Genomic DNA, 22,004 nt, shown 5'->3' with positions numbered 1-22,004 from the left:
ACACCAAACCCACCTCGAGAAATACCTTACTTCAATTTGAAAGTTATCACCCTCGCTGTCAAAGGGAAGGCATACCCTTCAGCCGATTCCTCCGTCTCCGGAGAAACTGTTCTGAGATGAAGGATTTCCTTCTCCAGGCGGACATCTTAAAGGTAAAACTTCTAAATAGGGGTTACCCCCAAAATTGGTCAAGAGCTCTTTTAAGAGGGCCAGATATTATAATCGTGAGTCTATGTTCCAACAGAAGGAAGAGAAACATGTGGATCGTTTGGTCTGTGTGACCAAACATTCCAACATTAATCACAAAATACGGCAAACCATTAATTCACTCTGGTACCTATTGAACATGGAGGATGACAACAAACTGTCCAAACCTCTTTTTGCTTTCAGAAGGAACAAAAATCAAAAAATGTATTTGGTTCAAGGGAAAATTGCAGACACTCCCTCCCTTCGGCAAATCTCGATTACTGGCCTCCCTCCTATTACAGGTAACCACCGCTGTGGTTCATGTCAAGCCTGCGCTAATGCTCTTGTAGGGCAAACCATTAACATAAATAAACGAGTCATTAAGTTGACCGAAATGACCAACTGCCGCACCTCCAATATCATCTATGCCATCCTCTGTCCTTGTGATCTGGTCTACATTGGTGAATCTGGCAGAGAATGTAGATTTAGAGTAGGAGAGCATAAGTCTAATATTCGTATCAAGAAAACCGCCGCCCCTCTGGTCTCCCATTGGACCGAATGCGAACACACAGAGCATGACCTTAAATGGTCAATCTTGAGCCATTGCGAAAGTCTCTATCGTCCCGCGGAAGGACGCTAAACCGCATTTAAATGCTGGTGCCCGGGTAAATCTATGCGGAAGCACTTGCCCGTGCCTGTGGCTATCTGACGTCCTTACTCCCACGCCTTGATACTAGACGACCAAAGGTAAGATCCTTCGCCTTTTCATACTGACTGTTCGGGCTGAAATCTCGTCTTGGCACCGTTCCGCCTGTTCTTCATTTAAATCTTTTTTCATATGCCTCTTTGTTAACCCATCTTCATGGAGGCCCATGCACTTATCTCAATATACCTAACCGTCCCCGGTGACTATCTCTGTGTAATTTAGTTATTGCATGTACTTTGGTTTTTCGTATATTTACATACTCTCCCTGCGCTATCTGTAGTTTAGCAGACTATTAGCGCTATAAACATGTATGTATACGACCACGCAACTCGCATTTCTTCGTGTTTATTTCTCCTGTGCAGAAACCAGCTAAATCTCTCTGATTGGTGGATTTGATATGTGCGTTGAAACGCTCTATTGGAACTAAATGTTGACGTTTTTCGTTCACCATTCTGTACTTACAGTATGGTGTCCCTATATGTTGAATGATTTCCGAGCCTACTGCATCATTATTTCCTTTGGGTAAGCGCTGTTTAACTAAATATCCATCGCGTTATTCATTATAGTCTATTGTATGACTCCCGCTTTGGATTTCCTCTTCATTGTATGTTTATCTCTGCCATAGCTATAAATAACAAAATTAGGGAGTGCAGAGGAAAAGCCCTCCACGGGCATTGGAGGTGGATACGTCCTCCAGACAGAATTAGTTATAAAACATAAAGATCCACCTCTCGGGGAAGAGGTGGATCCCGCGGATGTACTCACATCGAGCCAGGTTTTTGAAAGGGCACCATTGAGTTACCTTGACCTATCCACCCGTTTCTAAAGGTTCATATGGCATTGTCCTTCAATATACTTAACCTCTTCAGCGCTGCGCGGATTCCCGCGCGGTGCTGAAAGATCCGAGCGCGGGCGGGGCCATGACGGAACGGTTCCGTCATAAGCACAGCCCAACCGACGTGCATGACGGAACCGTTCCGTCATCGGCGTCGAAGAGGATAAACACACAAGCATACCATTAGGTATCGTATACTAATGCATTATTAGTTGCATTCTCACTTATTTTTATAGTCATTCAAATAAGTACACTTTATCTATACAGGAGGGATCTTTGTCTTGTCCTGATGAAGATGCCTTGCTGCATCGAAACATGTTGACATACTAGGAGTAACCTCACATTATGCAGGACATCGGATGTATGTCGTTACAACGCACACTTTTACAACGCATGCACTTACAACGCATTTTTTACAACGCAACATCCATTACAACGCATTCCATTACATAGCATGACACTACAACGCATTTTTAAAAACTACCTTTACAACGCATTCCATTACATCGCATACTACCTTTACAACGCATACCATTACAACGCATAATATTAAATTGCATTTAAGGTAAGTATTAGATAGTATAGGGGTAAAAATTACTATTCTTACTCCAGGGGGTGCAACAGTAGGGTAAGTGTTGGATAGTATAGGGGTAAAAATTACTATTCTAACTCCAGGGGGTGCAACAGTAGGGTAAGTGTTGGATAGTATAGGGGTAAAAATTGCTATTCTAACTCCAGGAGGTGCAACAGTAGGGTAAGTGTTGGATAGTATAGGGGTAAAATTTACTATTCTAACTCCAGGGGGTGCAACAGTAGGGTAAGTGTTGGATAGTATAGGGGTAAAAATTACTATTCTAACTCCAGGGGGTGCAACAGTAGGGAAAGTGTTGGATAGTATAGGGGTAAAAATTACTATTCTAACTCCAGGGGGTGCAACAGTAGGGTAAGTGTTGGATAGTATAGGGGTAAAAATTACTATTCTAACTCCAGGGGGTGCAACAGTAGGGTAAGTGTTGGATAGTATAGGGTTAAAAATTACTATTCTAACTCCAGGGGGTGCAACAGTAGGGTAAGTGTTGGATAGTATAGGGGTAAAAATTACTATTCTAACTCCAGGGGGTGCAACAGTAGGGTAAGTGTTGGATAGTATAGGGGTAAAAATTACTATTCAAACTCCAGGGGGTGCAACAGTAGGGTAAGTGTTGGATAGTGTAGTGTAATATTATGCGTTGTAATGGTATGCGTTGTAAAGGTAGTATGCGATGTAATGGAATGCGTTGTAAAGGTAGTTTTTAAAAATGCGTTGTAGTGTCATGCTATGTAATGGTATGCGTTGTAATGGATGTTGCGTTGTAAAAAATGCGTTGTAAGTGTAGTGCGTTGTAAAAGTTGCGTTGTAAATGTTGTTCCCCAGGACATCTCCGCACCACTTTCTTTTAACAGTACCAGCCTCCCTTGACCTATTAAAGTTTTTTACGTCTAAAGAGGCCAGGTCCTTTTTAAATACACTTACCCACATTCACTTCAGACCCTCCCTTTGCATCACACATAGCACTTTATCATCAGTGCTCCAGCGTAGTCGCAGGTCGTAGCACGCCCCGTCCCGCAGCGGACGGGAAGACCCCTATGATGAAGCATGACACCATGGGCAATTCTGGTGTGTGAGGGGTATTTAAACAAACACAGTTTGTGTCCAACCATAGTGGGATACACACACACCATCACCTTAGTGATCTGAACCCAGGTCTTTATTTCCCCCCCTCTTCCCCGAGAGGTGGATCTATATGTTTTATAACTATCTCTGCCATAGAACTGCTTCCTTGAGCCCTTTGAGGCCTTGAAATTCTCCCATAATTAGAGGGTGACGACTAGGCCTTCCACCCAATAAGGTATTGACTTTTCTCCTTTTGGAATAGCTGGAACTGCCCCTTTTTACCCTATGTTTTTTCTTGGTATTTTCTACACTCCTTCTTCTGTAAAGAGGTATTCTCAATGTTTCTCCCTGACATCACGGGTGATATATTGGATCTTGTCCTTTTTCTTCTATCTTGTTCTCTTATCTATGTGAAACTTATTCTTGGTGCACTTCGCTTCATGTAATATGGGTTATTATTATCTCTTCGCATCTGAACCCTACCTCGACTGACATTGATTCTAGACTATTATAACTAAGCTACTTGGTTTTTCAGTTTATCAATGTAACTACTGACTGTCTTGCTAGATAGCGATCAATGACTCACTAAAGTATATGTAATATATATGAGCTATTTAAGTTTTCATCATTTTTTATATATATATTCTGATTGTATTTTAGGTGCTATCTGTGTGTCCCACACGATTGTAACAACCACTGCCCTGATGAAGGTGTAGCCCCTTGTGGGCCCAACACCGAAACGTGCGTTGGCTTTCACTGTCTCGTGTATATCTGGAGACCCTCGTCTCCCTATACGTCTGGGAGAACACGAGTATTGGAATCGTTATTCCCTGGAACTGTTATTATTCTTTGAACCCTGATTGTTTTAACCTATCTATGAACCAATTTGTTCTGACCATGTGTATGTTGAACAAAGGAGTATGTTGTGGGAATGAATGTGTGTATGACTGTTTAGTATGGGACCTATATATCCTTATTTTATGCAATTATTATGTTTTTTCTACTGATCATTATTTTGACCATTTATATTAAATAAATTGATACTGTGGAACTCATTTCTTCATGAATCTTTGCTTCTTTGCATATCCATGTCAGTCGTGGTCTGTGGTTGCATATTTAACTTAGACCCATCTTTGGGCTTATTCATATCCCTTTGTTGTAGGCAATTGGTAGTTTTTCGTTGATACTTTGGTTTATTTTCCCCTGTACCTCTTGCCTACCCATCCATTCCTCAGGGGTCCCCTTTATATTGGATGGCACTTACTGATTAGCCAGTAGAAAGTTCTCCAGTTGAGTAGAGGTATTGCACAAAATGGTGGCATCTTCTTGGGTAAATATGCAGGGCAGGATTCATTCTGGCACGATGCTCCTGTCACAAAAATTAAACCCCAACATTGCACTTTCGCAAATTCCGCCCACCCACAGCCTGATTTAGGAGATAATGATGAGGACGATGACAATGTTTCTTTACCAACAGATCCATGGGATGATTATAATATTGATCCACTCATGGATAATGATCCAGATTTATATCCTGCGGAACAATCACCTCCAGATTATCATGGAGTTACACTGCACAAAGATGCTTTAGATGACGACTTATCATTTTTGACACTAGGGTCTTCACATAGGACTAGTCAGAGTCTCCCTATGTTGAAAGGCATGATGAGGCATGCAGATGAGATTTTTGAAGACCCTGTTCGTGCCCGTATTTTAACACCTAGGGTTAACAAGAAATACAAACCATTACCATCTGATCCTGTTTTTATTAAAGGACAGCGACCTTTAGACTAACTAGTAGTTTCTTAATGCTCGTAAAAGAACAAACTCACAGACATCTGTAGATTCACCTCTCCCGGATAAAGATCCTAACATAATCGACACATCCGGTAAAAGAGTGGCTGCTCAAGCCGCTAACCACTGGCGATTGCCAACACACAGTGCCTACTAGCTAGGTATGACAAGGCACTCTGGGACGAGATGGAAGGCCTACATCAAAACCTCCCAGAAGAGCGCAAGAAAAAAGGCAGAAGAGCTAGTCTAAGAAGGAAAACTTATATCTAATTCTTCTATTAGATGTGCTCTAGATGCTGCTGACACTGCAGTGAGAGAAGTCAACACCAGCATTCTTTTACGTCGACATGTCTGGCTTAGGATTTCAGGTTTTAAGCCAGAAGTATGGCAATGTATTTTAAATACCCCCTTTGACAAGCAACATCTTTTCGGACCTCAAGTTGATGAGGCTTTTGAAAAGATTAATAAAGACACGGACATGGCGAAATCCATGGGAGTGCTTCAGTCTCCATCAAGCAGAGGCTCCTTTCGATCGCTTATTTAATAGGGGAGGGTCCAAAACTACATCCTCAGGCCCTAACGCTTCCTCATATTAGTCCATATTAGTCCAACACGCAACCCTCTTTCTCTAGAGGCTGCTACAGAGGAGGGTACAGAGGAAACAATTCCAAAGGTGGGGGTAAAAGCATGCCAATGTGTAACTCCCCTTTCCCCAATAAACAGTGACTTGCCTACACTTCCCCCGATCATTTAACACCTGTCAGGGGAAGACTTCAATAATTTCTCCCCATTTGGAAATCAATAACATCAGACAAATGGGTGATAAACATATTCAGACATAATCAGGATGCTTCCTTGAGACAAATTTTGTATTTAAGTACCTTAAATCTGTACATACTATCAGAATATTTCCACATGGTCACACTTCAACAAGTACTTCCACTTCTACAGCAATGCCACTTTATGTCCACACTGGACTTAAAAGACGCATACTTTCACATTCCGGTTCACCTAGCACATTGCAAATATCTCCGATTTGTGATAGCAGGAAAACACTATCAGTTCAAAGTACTCCCATTCGGAGTAACTACTGCTCGAAGAGTATTCACTAAATGTCTAGCAGTAGTGGCAGCACATCTCAGACGTCAACAGATTCATGTCTTCCCATACCTAAACGATTGGCTCATCAAAGCCAGCACACACCAAAAGTGTTTACAACACACTGAGACTACATTAGACCTGCTCTACCAATTGGGTTTCACTGTCAATGCACAGAAGGCTCTTCTTTAGTCTTCACAGATACAGTCCTCTCTGGGGGCAACTCTAAACACTCGCACAGCTCTAGCCTCTCCCAATGCAGCCAGAATTCGAAATATTCAAACTCTGTTACTACAGTTTCAGACCAACCAATACTTAGCAGTCAGGACTTTCATGCAACTGTTATAAATGATGGTATCATGCATTGCAATAGTGCCTCATGCAAGGTTACATATGCGTCCCCTAAAGTAATGCTTAGCACGTAAGTGGAATCAGTCTCCGGGTCAATTAACAGATCTAGTGTTGGTAGGCAGCCGCACCCATCGCTCTCTGCAGTGGTGGAACACACAAAACTTATCAAAAGGGCGGCCCTTCATCAACCCTGTTCCATTACATGCTAACAGCAGACGCATCTCTCACTTGGGGTGCCCATCTACAGAACTTGACAATTCAGGGACTATGGGACAACAATCACAAAATCCTCACATCAACTATCTAGAGCTTCTAGCTGTGTATCTAGCACTGCAAGCTTTTCAACCTCACCTCATAAGGAAAGTTGTCTTAGTCTACACGGACAATATGACAGCTATGTACTATATATATAAACGGGGGACACACACACTCTGCAACTGTCTCGCCTCTCTCAGACCATTTGGCTTTGGGCAATGCATCACAGAATTCATCTTCTGGCAGAGCGCCTCCCAGGAGTAAACAACCAAATTGCCGACCTCCTCGGCAGGATGTGGCAACAAATACACAAGTGGGAACTTCTTCCCCAAGTTCTCCTTCCATACATTCAACAATGGGGATTTCCACAAATAGATCTGTTTGCCACAGTGGACGACTCAAAATGATCAAACTTCTCCTCTGGGCCCCCCCCCCACCCACAGGCAAGGCCCTATGGATGAATTGGCCAGGGATATTTGCCTACCTTTTTAGCCTCTCCTTCCATTTCTGGTTCGGAAGCTCAGGCAAACATACCTCACACTGATTTTAGTGGCTCCCTCATGGGCCCGTCAACCGAGGTTCACCACACTCCTGGAACTCTGAGTGGTTCCACATCAAAAGCTGCATCTCAATTCTGCACTTCAGACTCAGAACCATGGAGAAATCAGACACCCAAACCCCAAGGAGCTCAATCTAGCGATTTAGCTCCTGAAGTCATAGAGTTTGGATAGTTAAATTTGCCACCAGATTGTATGACTATTCTTAAGGAAGCAAGAAAGCCTACCACCGGAGCATGATATGCAGCAAAATGGAAAAGATTTTTGTTGCATATTGTAATATTGATCTGATAGATGCCTCTATCCAAAATATTATTTGTTACCTTTTGCATCTATAGCGTTCCGGTCTAGCCTACACATCCATTCGTTTGCACCTTGCGACAGTACTCGCATATTTGCAAAATAGACAACATTTATCTTTGTTTAAGGTTCCAGTAATTAAAACCTTTATGGAGGGCCTTAAAAGAGTAATACCACCCCGGGTACCTCCTGCAGCAGTTTGGAATCTGAACATTGTACTTACAAGACTCATGGGTCCGCCTTTTGAGCCATTGCACAATTGTCCGTTACAGTTTCTGTCATGGAAGGTTGCCTTCCTCATTGCTATCACTTCATTAAGGAGAGTTGGTGAGCTACACGCATTAACCTTAGAAGAACCCTTCTTTCAGCTTCATATAGTTAGAGTAGTTCTTCGCACTGGCCCAAAATTCCTTCCAAAAATGTTTTTTGCTTTTCATATTAACCAATCAGTTGAGTTACCTGTGTTCTTCCCTCAACCTGATTCGGGAGCAGAAAGAGCTCTTCATTCACTTGATGTCAGAAGAGTGTTGTTGTACTATATTGAAAGGACAAAAGATTTTCGTAAAACAAACGGTCTTAAACTGAACTCTAGCTTCAATAGGAAGCCAGTGGAGCTTTAGAAGAACATGAATGATGTGGTCAAATTTTTGTTATCGATAGACAGATTGTGTTTGCACACTAGACATTGCTAATTGGGTCATATAGGTAGTCGGTGGAGGATTAATTTGCAATGGCCAAGTCTTGAAAGAACTAGGGGTGAACAAATGGACTTAAGGTTTTGCTTATGGATAAACTGTGTGTGCCCCAAAAAGTAATGTGAGTTGAAATGCAGCACTCCTTGCTGTCACATTGGTTTGGGAATGAAGGTTGAATCTGTTGTTGAGGATAACCCCCAATTATTTGGCATTATCAAAAATGGTAGGGTGATAGTCCAGAATATTATGAGAGTCGATCTACGATTGAACAGTTAGGTTGGATTTTTCAGAAAGATTACCATGGATTTTTTTTTTGGTTGGTTCAGTGTCAAATGGTTAGTAATCATTCCTCGTTGAATGATCTTCATTTTTTGTTCTGAGGAGAGACATATTCTTAGGGGAGGAAATCTCAAGTTGTAGTTTAGTGCTGTCAGCATACTGATAATAAAGGATCCCAGAGTTCTTGAGGATGACCCCCAGTGTTTCTATTCAGAGATTGAACTAGAATGAAGCCTTGGGGTGGACAACTAATTGTGCACTCAAACTGGAGACAGAGTTCTTGATTTTAACTACTTGTGATCGATTGGACAGATACAATGTAAATCATTTGAGAACTACTCATTTGATACCGTTCTTTTGCGAAGGATGTTGTACAAAAAGGAATGGCTGACCGTTTTAAAAAAAGGTTATAAATTCAAGACGTATTAGGTAACAGGGGGGTTCCTGTGTCAAACAATTGTATGGTGTCATCAGTGACCTGTAGGTGAGATGCTACCATGCTCCAGCCATGCCTGAAACCAGTTTGAAGTTATTGAGGAGACAGTTGACCACGGTATGCTGAGAGAGTTGACAGGACACAACACTTTTCATCACTTTCCCTAAAAAGGGTAAACCGGATGACTTGCTGGAGTTAATGAGAGTAATGACACCTGCTGATGGCTTCTTCAGAAGAAGTGAGACTTGGCTGAGTGTTAGGCGGTCAGGGAACATACACTGTAAGATAGAAACATTGATTCATGAGGTCCTTTAAAGTTAGAACTGAGAAGATGAGTTGGGTTGTGGATGGTTAGTTCATTGTGCTGTAGTGTTGTTTACTAAGATAAGTCTTCAATGTTTTCCTAAACTGGATCAACTTTGGGGCTACCCTGATGGATATGAGGTTACTGTTCCAGTTCCAGATCCTGGCTGCATAGATGCACATATTGTCTTGTTTTTTCTTTTTTTACACTTTTTAGTCTGCACTCTTATGGTGTCCTGGCTGCAGGTGTTCAGAGAACCTCCAGCAATAGTGAGTTTGTCTGCAAGGTAAACTGGGGTGATGGTCATGACAGCTTTATAAATGATGCAGCTGGTTTTGAATATGGTGCTGCCCGGCAAGAGAAGCCAATGGAGTTCCTGCAGGATGGAGAAGATGTGATCATTTTTCTTCAGGCCCGGTATGAGACTTGCTGCAACATGTAGGATGCCCCTAAGGGGGACAAGTGTGGAGTCTGGGAGGCCATGGAGTGGGGCATTACCACCATCCAGATGCGAGAGTACAAGCCCTTGAACAGTGGTCCCTATGTTGCTTGCTGGAAAAACTGTTTAACTTTCTTTAGCAGAGAGACCTGGTATTATACCATGTTTATGTTGTCAGTGTGTTCCAGTGAATGGGAGGTTGGTGTACAGGGTGAAACCAAGTGACTTGGCATTCAATGAGATTTGGGGATTCAAAGTCATCAACGTTCATATCATTGAGCCAGGTTTTTACTGTATCTTGTTTGTTGTTCTTGACAAATAATAGGGTTTCTGTCTTGGCTGGGTTGTTGATGATGTGCAAGCAGTGTTTGAGGCGCTGGATTTCTGAAGCAGAGGAAACTTTCAAGTAGAATTGTGTTTCAACCACACGTGATTAGGATCTTTTGTTACCTGCAGGTGCCTATGTAAACAAACTAGTGTCTTTTGGAACGGTAGACACACTACTAGTGAAATCCATTGCAGGTGAATCCCATTTGTGACATGAGAGTGGGACTGATAATTGTTGTAGGCAGCTGAGAGGTCCAGGGGGTCATCTTCATTTGTGTTCAAGAGGGCATCATCTATGATGTGTAGGGTGGTGGTCTCCATGTTGCAGTGTGATCTGAAGCCAGACTGGTAGCCGTGCAAGAAATAGTTAGCATTGTGGTTGTGATCTTGGAGTTGAACATTTACTGCTTTTTCAATGGTCTTGCAGATGAATGGTAGTGACGGGCTGGTATTTGGCGAGGTCACCAGCTTTGGAGGTCGAATGAGTATCCAGGATCTTAGTTTCTGGCTGTGGGAATGGTGATAAGATTCCAAACCAGGTCAGTGTTGTGCATGTAAAATGTAGTCAATTTTATGGTTCCCGTTCAAAGTGAAGTGATATTTGTCAGTGAAAAGTGTAGCAGGGAACTCCAGATTTAGTGTTTATAGTTTTTGACGCAATATTTAGGTTATGGGGATAGATAATTTTGAAGGAGTTCAGGTCTACCCTAGGTGGTTTTCCCAGAAAAGTGAATAACCAATGTAATACATAATAAAATGTGTGTGAGATAAAGGAGAAGTAGTGGTAGTAGGGGAAAGTGACGTAGGTAGAACAAGAAAAAAAGTACAATGTACAGCTTAAAAAAATCTAAATCAGACTAGATGAGTTAAACATCACTGATAAAAAACAAAATATACAGCGAATAGGCTAGAAAGCAACTTTGAGTAGAAAGTAGCTAGTCCACCTAAAATATGGCTAGGAATCATTCTATAAAAACATCACTTATAATTACACATACATACTTATAGAGAGTAGGTAACAGTGAAGAGGTGAGTTCTAGCTTGAGGATAACTGGGTAATGCAATTCCCATTTCCATACACACATAGAAGCATGGTAAGAAGAAAACTTAGCAAAATAGTTGAACATTTGGAAGAACAAGATAATAAAGAATATGTGGGAGAATGAAAAAAGGTAGAGGGGGCATACAATTAATGCCTAAGTAAACTTTTCTTTTTTTAGAAGATTGAAGGATAGTTCAGTTGGTTGTGTCACGACAGCTATGCACTAGAAGTTCTCAGCAAATCACAAAATTAACATTAAGCAAGACCGACCCATTCATTCAGCCTCTTCCAGTAGCATCAATGACTTGTGTATTGAGTATCATGAAGTGATTCTTACAGACTACTTTGTTACAGAGAGACCAAAAGCATTTTAATCAATCTGTTGAGCATAATATTGAATTATTATAATCAATGAGTTTGACATGAAAAGTCAGTAGATCTGTTAGGGGGTTAAATGTGGACATGTGTCAAGCTTAATGTAAAAGAATCTTTCGGTAATTTGAGCGCCTCTCTTTTTTTTGCTTGGGTGCGCTGCAAGTTGGAGCATTGAAGAAAGCAATTAGCTGCCCAGTTATTTTTCCGTGTATAAACATGTAATGGAAACATGCTGCATGTGATGTTTGAGATGTCTGTGCTTTACATGCACACGCACATGCAATTTATCCCTATTTTTCTTTAAGTTCTATGTCCTTTAAGTTTCCAGGAAGAAATTTGCTGCTCCGTCACAAGGTGGCAAGGTACCCACGGGGTGATGGAGAGAAATACCCTATGGACAATAATATAGTTACAATGCAGGTGACTTTATCCATAGCCAGTTTTCTAGGTCCTTGGTTCCAATCAGGAGTTGGAAAAACTGACATTTCAATGTTTTTATAATTATTTCTCCCATCTTGTCTGGCTATGCCCTCCTTTTTGTGAAGAGCCAGTTGGTGATCAGGGAATATATATGTTTTTTAATTAATCAACACGTTTATTCAGAGAAAAAAAATACAAGCAGTATTCAGCATGGACCACTGCTTGCATTTGAATTTGCAATGCATTTACAAAAGGATATTGCCTCTTAACTGAATTTTACTGATGCCTTTTGACAAATTGCATAAGACTTGACATCCCAACTCAAGTAAATGGAAGGGTGATAAATGTTTACGTTGTTTGTCGGCTCTGTGCATTGTTTTTTTTATTTATCTTTTTATTATGACAGAGCATAACAACATACATTGCATTACAATTATGAAAGCACGACCAAAGAGTATAACAGTGAGTCATTGGTCAACAAACATTTACCCCTATTTTAGCCCATAGACTGTTAGTTGTTTTCTAGTCAGTTACCACTTTCAATCTGCCTCTGAATCAGTCAGAGGCTGTATTATCTCTCCCAAGGCGGCTGTGCATGGATTCCCTCTATACACATTCCATTTGTCCCATATTTTCCCAATTAATTTGGCCACCCTCTCTTCACATAAAGTGACTTTTCCGCCACCATACACCAATCCGTATCTCTTTTCCAGTACCAGAGAGTTGGTAGGATACCAACTCCCAGTGACGGGCTATCTTATGTTATGCTATGATTAGACCTAGGGTAGTCCAGGTTTGATCCGCTCATCCCAGATCTGTGTCTTCCCACACATTTAGGAGGCACTATTTGGGAAAGAGTGTTAAGTCCTCTCCAACTATTCTCGACATACCCAGCACTACTGCCTCCCAGTAGTGTTGGATTTTTAAACATGTCCACAGTATGTGGTAGAACGATCCCTCTTCACCACAACTTCTGTAACAAGTTGTGTCCGCTTTTCTACCCATTTTGAGCTGAACCAGTCTGAAGCGGGCCCTAATGACTAATAATAAGATAAGATATTAGCGCGTAGCATATCCAAGACACACGTTTTATGGGGAATGGAAGGTAGTGGGGAGAAATGGTAAACAGGGGAGAGGAAAGCAGACAGAGTCAAGAAGACCTGAAGGTGGAAGTACTCCAGGGGGAACAAAGCAGTCAAAGCGGTCGAAGAGAGAGACAGATAAAAACAGCGAAGAACCGTGAAAAGCTATGTCTGATGTCCGGCTGGGCAGGTGACGGCTGAGGGGGAGACCCAGAGCCAGACTCCTCTATAGCTGCATAGGACAGCTCCACCGGGCAGCTGCCAAGGGTACTCGGGCTCCACGGTAAGTACAAATAGTTATAGTTTCCGCCCGCAGGGGCATCGTCATAGTTCCAAAGAAAGCATCAGTCCCGGTGTTACTGGGGGGCGCCATCCAACTTGTCCTCCAGCTCGCCCCCAGGTCGGAGGACGTAGGGAGAGGTCACTGGCGATGTCAAAGGAAAAGGTTCCCTAGCGGTGGAAGTAGTGGAAACGTCTCACTCAGAGGGGTGTTTTGTATGTAGAAGGACGGTGCGTAGCCGCAGCCAATGACTACGATTCAGGTGCAGCTACAAGGCGTTAAGGACACAGGAGTTTGCTTCATAGTATCCCGCTAACACAGTGCATCAGATGCTGTAGGAAAGACTGCCGTATGTGAAATGTAGTCTCAACAAGTGTTGGGCACCATCTAGACTGCAGCGCACTTGGCTGCCTCAACAAACACAGTGAGCAATTGAGAAGTTGCAACAGATCAAAGGGCCACTTATTAAGGAGCGCTGTCAGTTAGTGCTCCGTATTGTACACAAGTCAAATATTTGCAGTGAGATGAGTGCAGAAGAGGTACGAATGGGGAAGTTGCGACCACCATTATAGAGTCAGACAGGAACAGGCAGCATATCCGGATCGAACGCCGTGGATGGCGAGAACAGTGCCACAGTCCGCAAACAAATGATACCTCGTGCAGAGGAATACAGATGAATTTCCTCATAAGAAGCAGCCGCTCTCGGGGCGTGGCTTGTGGGATCTCCTGGCCTTTAGGTTGTTGGGAACCTCTGTGAACTTGACTGCACGGAGGACGGGTGGTTGCGGGGTTCTGGGCGATTTGTTCCTTAATGAGGAGTTTATAGGCTTTGAAGCAGCACAGGGCTGCTTCAGTGTAGGTGCAGGTCAATTCTTGCTACCTGCAAGTATAGCGGCTATTGTGCTGGATATATGTACTTCTTTTCCCCTGGCCCTGGCTATACCTCATTCACCCTTAGATACCTCTTGGAGCTGTCATTTGGTATCACATTTTTACAAAGCCCGTCCACCACCACGTCCACCACCACCACCACGTCCACCACCACCACCACCATGTCCACTACCACCACGTCCACCACCACGCCCACCACCACAACGTCCACCACATATCCCCACCACCACGTCTACCACCACCACATCCACCACCACGTCCACCACCACATCCACCACCAACACCACATGCACCACCACTACCTCCACCACCACGTCCACCACCACGTCCACCAACACCACGTTCACCTCCACGTCTACCACCACCACGTCCACCACCACATCCACCACCAACACCACTTCGTCCTCGTCCACCACCACCACATCCACCACCACCATGTCCACCACCACCACATCCACCACCACGTCCACCACCACCACATCTACCACCACCATGTCCACCACCACCACATCCTCCACCACCCCCATGTCCTCTACCACCAACACGACCACCACGTCCACCACCACCACCACCAACACGTGCACCAACAACACCACATCCAGCCAGCAGTGTGTTTTGCTTTTACTGTGACAAGCACGCGTGTGCTTTAAAATAGCAGCATTAGTTATTCACTCCTGCACGACTATCATTTACTCTGTGTTTTGCTTCTACTGTGACAAGCACGCGTGTGCTTCAAAATAGTAGCATTAGTTATTCACTCGTGCATGGCTATCATTTACTTTGTGTTTTGGTTTTACTGTGATAGTTTTCTCATCACTTCTTCCCTCGTGCTCTATCTTGCTTTCTTTTTTTTATCATTCACTCTGTGTTTTGCTTTTACCTTTTCTCACTATTTGTCACCACATCCACCACCACCACGTCCACCACCACTACCACGTCCACCACCACCACCACTTCCACCACCACCGCATCCACCACCACGTCCACCACCACCACCACAACGTCCACAACCACCACCACATCCATCCCCACATCCACCACCACCACCATGTCTACCACCACCACATCCACCACCACCATGTCCACCACCACCATGCCCACCACCACGTCCACTACCACCACCACGTCCAACACCGCCACACCCACAACCACCCCCTTGTCCACCACCACCACGTCCACAACCACGTCCACCACCACCATCCACCATGTCCACCACCACATCCACCACCATGTCCACCACCACCACATCCACCACCATGTCCACCACCACGTCCACCACCACCACATCCTCCACCACCACCACCACCATGTCCACCACCACATCCACCACCACCATATCCACCACCACGTCCACCACCACCACGACTACCACGTCCACCACCACCATGTCCACCACCACATCCACCACCCCAACCACCATGTCCACCACCACCACCACATCCACCACCACCATGTCCACCACCACCTTGTACACCACCACATCCACCAACACCACGTCCACATCCACCACCACCACGTCCACCACCACCACGTCCACCACCACATCCACCACGTCCACCACCACCACACCCACCACCACCACCATGTCCACCACCACATCCACCACCATCACGTCTACCACCACCATGTCCACCACCATGTTCACCACCATGCCCACCACCACATCCCCCACCAATTTGTCCACCACATCCACCACCACGTCCACCACCATGTCCACCACTATGTCCTCCACTACCACGACCACCACCACCACCACGCCCACCACCACCATGTCCACCACATATCCCCACCACCACATCCACCACCACCACGTCCACCACCACGTCCGCCACCACATCCACCACCAACATCACATGCACCACCACCACCATGTCCACCACCACCACCATGTCCACCACCACGTCCACCAACACCACGTTCACCTCCACGTCTACCACCACCACGTCCACCACCACCAACACCACTTCCACCACGTCCACATCAACCACCACCACATCCACCACCACCATGTCCACCACCACCACATCCACCACCACGTCCACCACCACCACATCTACCACCACCATGTCCACCACCACCACATCCTCCACCACCATGTCCTCCACCACCACCACATCCACCACCAACACGTCCACCACCACGTCCACCACCAACACCACATCCACCACCACACTGTCCATCACCACACCCACCACCATGTCCACCACCACCACGTCCACCACCACGTCCACCACCATGTCCACCACCACCATGTCCACCACCATGTCCACCACCACCACATCCACCACCACTTCTACCACCACCACGTCCACCAACACATCCACCACCACGTCCACAACCAACTCCACGTCCACCACCAACTCCACCTCCATGTCCACCACCAACACGTCCACCACCACCACCGCGTCCACCACCACGTCCACCACCACCACAATGTCCACCACTACCATGTCCACCACCACATCCACCACCACCACGTCCACCACCACGTCCACCACCTTGTCCACCACCACCACGTCTACCACCACCATGTCCACCACGTCCACCACCATGTCCACCACCACCACGTCCTCCACCACCACCATGTTTTCTACCATGTCCACCACCACCACATCCACCACCACCACGTCCACCACCACCACATCCACCAACACGTCCACCACCATGTTCACCACCACCACCACGTCCACCACCACGTCCACCACCACCATGTCCACCACTATGTCCACCATGTCCAGCACCGCCACATCCACCACCACAACGTCCACCACCACCATGTCCACCACACCCATGTCCTCCACCACGTCCACCACCACCATGTCCCCCACCACGTTCACCACCACCACGTCCACCAACACCACCACGTCCACCACCACCACATCCACCACCAACACGTCCACCACCACCATGTCCACCACCACGTCCACCAACACCATGTCCACCACCATGTCCACCACCATGTCCACACCACACTGTCCACCACCAGGCCCACCACCACGTCCACCACCACATCCTCCACCACCACGTCCACCATCACCACCACCATGTCCACCACCACGTCCACCACCATACTGTCCACCATCTCGCCCACCACCATGTCCACCACATCCACCACCACCACGTCCACCAGCACGTCCACCACCACCAGCACGTCCACCACCACCACCACGCCCACCACCACAACATCTACCACATATCCCCAACACCACCACTTCTACCACCACCATGTCCACCACAACCACATCCACCACCATGTCCACCACATCCACCGCCACCATGTCCACCACCACATCCTCCTTCACCACCATGTCCTCCACCACATCCACCACCACCACGTCCACCACCACCACGTCCACCACCACCACATCCACCACCACGTCCACCACCATGTTCACCACCACCACCATGTCCACCACCATGTCCACCACCACATCCACCACGTCCACCACCACCACATCCACCACCATGTCCACCCCTTCCACCACCACCACCACATCCACCACCACGTCCACCACTACATCCAACACCACGTTCACCACCAACATCACCTTCATCATGTCCATCACCACCACGTCCACCACCACCTCGTCCACCACCACCATGTCCACCACCACCACGTCCACCACCACCATGTCCACCACCACCATGTCCATCCCCACATCCACCACCACCATGTCCACCACCACGTCCACCACCACCACGTCCACCACCACCATGTCCACCACCACCATGCCCACCACCACATCCACCACCACCATATCCACCACCACCACGTCCACCACCACCACGTCCACCACCACCACCATGTCCACCACCACCATGTCCATCCCCACATCCACCACCATCATGTCCACCACCATGTCCACCACCACCATGTCCATCCCCACATCCACCACCATCATGTCCACCACCACATCCACCACCACCATGTCCACCACCACATCCACCACCACCATGCCCACCACCATGTCCACCATGTCCAGCACTGCCACATCCACCACCACAACGTCCACCACCACCATGTCCTCCACACCCATGTCCTCCACCACGTCCACCACCACCACGTCCTCCACCACTACCATGTCCCCACCACGTTCACCACCACCATGTCCACCAACACCACCACGTCCACCACCACCACATCCACCTCCAACACGTCCACCACCACCACCATGTCCACCACCACGTCCACCAACACCATGTCTACCACCATGTCCACCACCATGTCCACACCACACTGTCCACCACCACGTCCACCACCACATCATCCACCACCACGTCCACCATCACCACCACCATGTCCACCACCACGTCCACCATCTCGCCCACCACCATGTCCACCACATCCACCACCACCACATCCACCACCACCACCACGTCCACCACCACCAGCACGTCCACCACCACCACCACGCCCACCACCACAACATCCACCACATATCCCCAACACCACCAAGTCTACCACCACCACGTCCACCACAACCACATCCACCACATATCCCCAACACCACCACTTCTACCACCACCACATCCACCACAACCACATCCACCACCATGTCCACCGCATCCACCGCCACCATGTCCACCACCACCACATCCTCCTCCACCACCATGTCCTCCACCACTACCACATCCACCACCACCACGTCCACCACCACCACGTCCACCACCACCACATCCACCACCACGTCCACCACCATGTCCACCACCACCACCATGTCCACCACCACCATGTCCACCACCACCACGTCTACCACCACCACATCCACCACGTCCACCACCACCACATCCACCACCATGTCCACCCCTTCCACCACCACATACACCACCACATCCACCACCACGTCCACCACTACATCCAACACCATGTTCACCACCAACATCACCTCCATCATGTCCATCACCACCACGTCCACCACCTCGTCCACCACCACCATGTCCACCACCACCACGTCCACCACCACCATGTCCATCCCCATATCCACCACCACCATGTCCACCACCACATCCACCACCACCACGTCTACCACCACCATGTCCACCACCACCATGTCCACCACCACCATGTCCACCACCACATCCACCACCACCATATCCACCACCACCATGTCCTCCACCACCACCACATCCACCACCACCATGTCCACCACCACCACGTCCACCACTACCACGTCCACCACCACGTCGTCCACCACCACCATGTCCATCCCCACATCCACCACCATCATGTCCACCACCACGTCCACCACCACCATGTCCACCACCACATCCACCACCACCACATCCACCACCACCACATTCACCACCACCATGTCCTCCACCACCACCACATCCACCACCACCACGTCCACCACATCCACCACCTCCACGTCCACCACGACCAGCATCTATAACCAGCAAAAACACATGAGGCAACAGCAAAAAAATGGAAGGGAGACCCACGCCAAGGTGCCAGATCTAACAATCACCCTCACTTTTGGGAAAACTCCTTTTCGTTTTCCCAAGCATTCAATAGTTTTGATTTCTCTTACCTAGTATCTGAAACTATAGCAATTATATGAATGCTAGTAAAATGTAACACTTATAATAACTTGGCATACCCTTTCATCACATCATATCACACTCTGCACTGAGCCGCTCACTGAATCTATTGTTGTAACAGAGTGGAATATTGTTTTGGGTGGGAAGTCGCCCACTTCATGTAAAAATAATACTAATTTGTCAGGGTGAATCCTCGAAGCCACTAAATTAACCTGAACTCATCCTTGTGGTAGCTATTGCACAAAGAAGATAGGCTTAATTTAATATGGCAATATGTAAAGTATTTATGCAGTACCAAAACAGTGGTAAAGAGAAAGCATTAAACAATACAAATCCCACCCCAATTTAGACAAGAAGGGAAAAACTAATAAAGAAAACAGCAAAAAAACAAAACAATAGAATAAGAGGAACTATATATATAAGGTTTTAAAATTGTACGTGAAAATAGTGCCATAAAGCGCTAAGTGGCAATGGTAGTCTATGGTTGCTGTATATTGCGACCTAGGTGCCCTTTAAGGCAAACAGCGATGTATCCCGAGGTTTCATACACCAGTTAGGGTGACCCAATCAAAGGTTTTATCCCCTGACTTAGTTTGCAATATTTAAGAAAGGCTCTATCCAGCAACTTTGATGCAAAGCCAGAGAGTCCTTGGGCAAAGTCCCACTGAAGCTGTATGATTTCGGTGGGCAATGCTTCCAGCAGGAATGATTTAAATTTCCTGGCTGTTCAGGTCCAACCATCGTCTGGATAATTTTCACACCTTTAGCTACTCAGCATTTTCTTGTTGGAAATTCCTTCTTTCCAGCGAGGCAAGCCAGCAAGCTGTATCCAACGAGGGCTGCATGAGGGAGGATACCTTCTTGCTGAGCGCCCACTGAAACGAATGTGTTGCTGCAGAAGAACTCCAAATGGGACTAACTGGTTTCTTTAGCAACATGAAGTCAACCCTTGCTTTTATAGTTAGTCTTGGTCCTTTGGAGGCTGGACTTCAAGATGTTTTTAAGTCCCAAAACTTCTGCAGGGGTAAGTCCTTTTTAATTTCAGCTCTTCACCTAAGGCTTGCAGACTTCATGGGAGACTCTTAGGACAGTAGGCCTTCGTACATCAAAGGCTTTGAACAGGGTACAGTGCAGGTCCTGATGTAACTCGGCAACTAGAAATGCAAGACAAAGTTTTTTTAAAAATTTTGTGTATCTGTAGGTATGCCAACTGACCATTGGTGTCCACTTCTTTGTCCTGGGTCCAAAAGGGAGCGGATCAGTTGTTCAGGGCTTCTTTCAGGTTATATCAAGAGGTGTCCTGTTCTAATCTTCGGCAGGTTCAGAAAGTGTTCTGAGTAGAGTTTCTGGAGATGCCACATTTTTGGGCTCAACTAGCCAGTATGTGGGGCTCTCCTTAACAAATGGAGTAAAAGTTCCTAGGGGTAACCATGTTCCACTTTTTCAGTAGGGTTAACCATGTTTACCCGACTGCAAACAATCCCACAGTGCACCTAAAATCTAAGATGAAGGAACCCTTGCTCTCTGTGCAGAACCTTTGTGCCCACCCAGAGGTTTGGCAAGGGAAATGAGCAGTCCCCTTCTCTGTGTCCACTCGAAACTGGTTTTGGAGGTGGCCTCCCTACCACTGGGTTTAGAGTCAGCCTGGTTAGTGTGACCCTGAGAAACAAAGGCTTGCATTACCCCAAGTCTTGCCTTACATCTGCTTGTAAAATGGCAGGCCTCACCTGGGTCCCTTTGAAGGTAATGAAGTACCTGAGCTCATCCCAACTGTCCTTCCTTCAGGGAGTAGAAATTCACCACCACCATCATCAGGCTATTGCAGCTGCTTTTTGAGCATTTACACACCTCATTGTCAGGGAGGCACTGACAGGCAGCTTCCCCAGACTAACGCTAATTAGCCTAACTGGGGCTCAGGCTTCACCAAGAAGTCATCAAGATAATACATTTTAATAAATATGAAAAATTGACTTTGAATGAATGTTCTAGCTGTTTCAGGTCTAAAGTTACAAATTAAAATTTCTAATCTGCTCTTTGACATTTTCCAGGATCCATTTACAGCGTTGCCAGTGAAAATAGCTTTTGGGGGCTAGTCCCTGGAGGAACATGCCAACTTTAATTTTGCACATGTTCCGCTTTTAAATTTGAGGCCGCCTA

General features: G+C 46.4%; 1 protein-coding gene across 12 annotated transcripts in view; it reads left to right on the top strand.

Annotated features, from left to right (window-relative positions):
* The window catches only part of FLT3LG (fms related receptor tyrosine kinase 3 ligand), a 786,318-nt gene that overhangs the window by 71,972 nt on the left and 692,342 nt on the right, over nucleotides 1-22,004 (top strand). For 3 of the 12 annotated variants that reach the window (XM_085616321.1, XM_085616324.1, XM_085616322.1), the window contains exon 3: nucleotides 10,644-10,755. The exons of 8 other annotated variants lie outside the window; for them this stretch is intronic. The gene's annotated coding sequence lies outside the window, so the exon portion shown is untranslated. Of the gene's footprint in view, nucleotides 1-10,642; nucleotides 10,756-22,004 lie in introns of those variants that run through there. One more of the 12 variants, XM_085616320.1, reaches the window with a different exon arrangement.

The sequence above is a fragment of the Triturus cristatus genome, chromosome 7, assembly GCF_964204655.1.
Source record: "Triturus cristatus chromosome 7, aTriCri1.1, whole genome shotgun sequence".
Lineage (NCBI taxonomy): Eukaryota > Metazoa > Chordata > Amphibia > Caudata > Salamandridae > Triturus > Triturus cristatus.
Note: the sequence above shows the minus strand (reverse complement) of the source record. Positions and strands in the feature narration are given on the sequence as shown.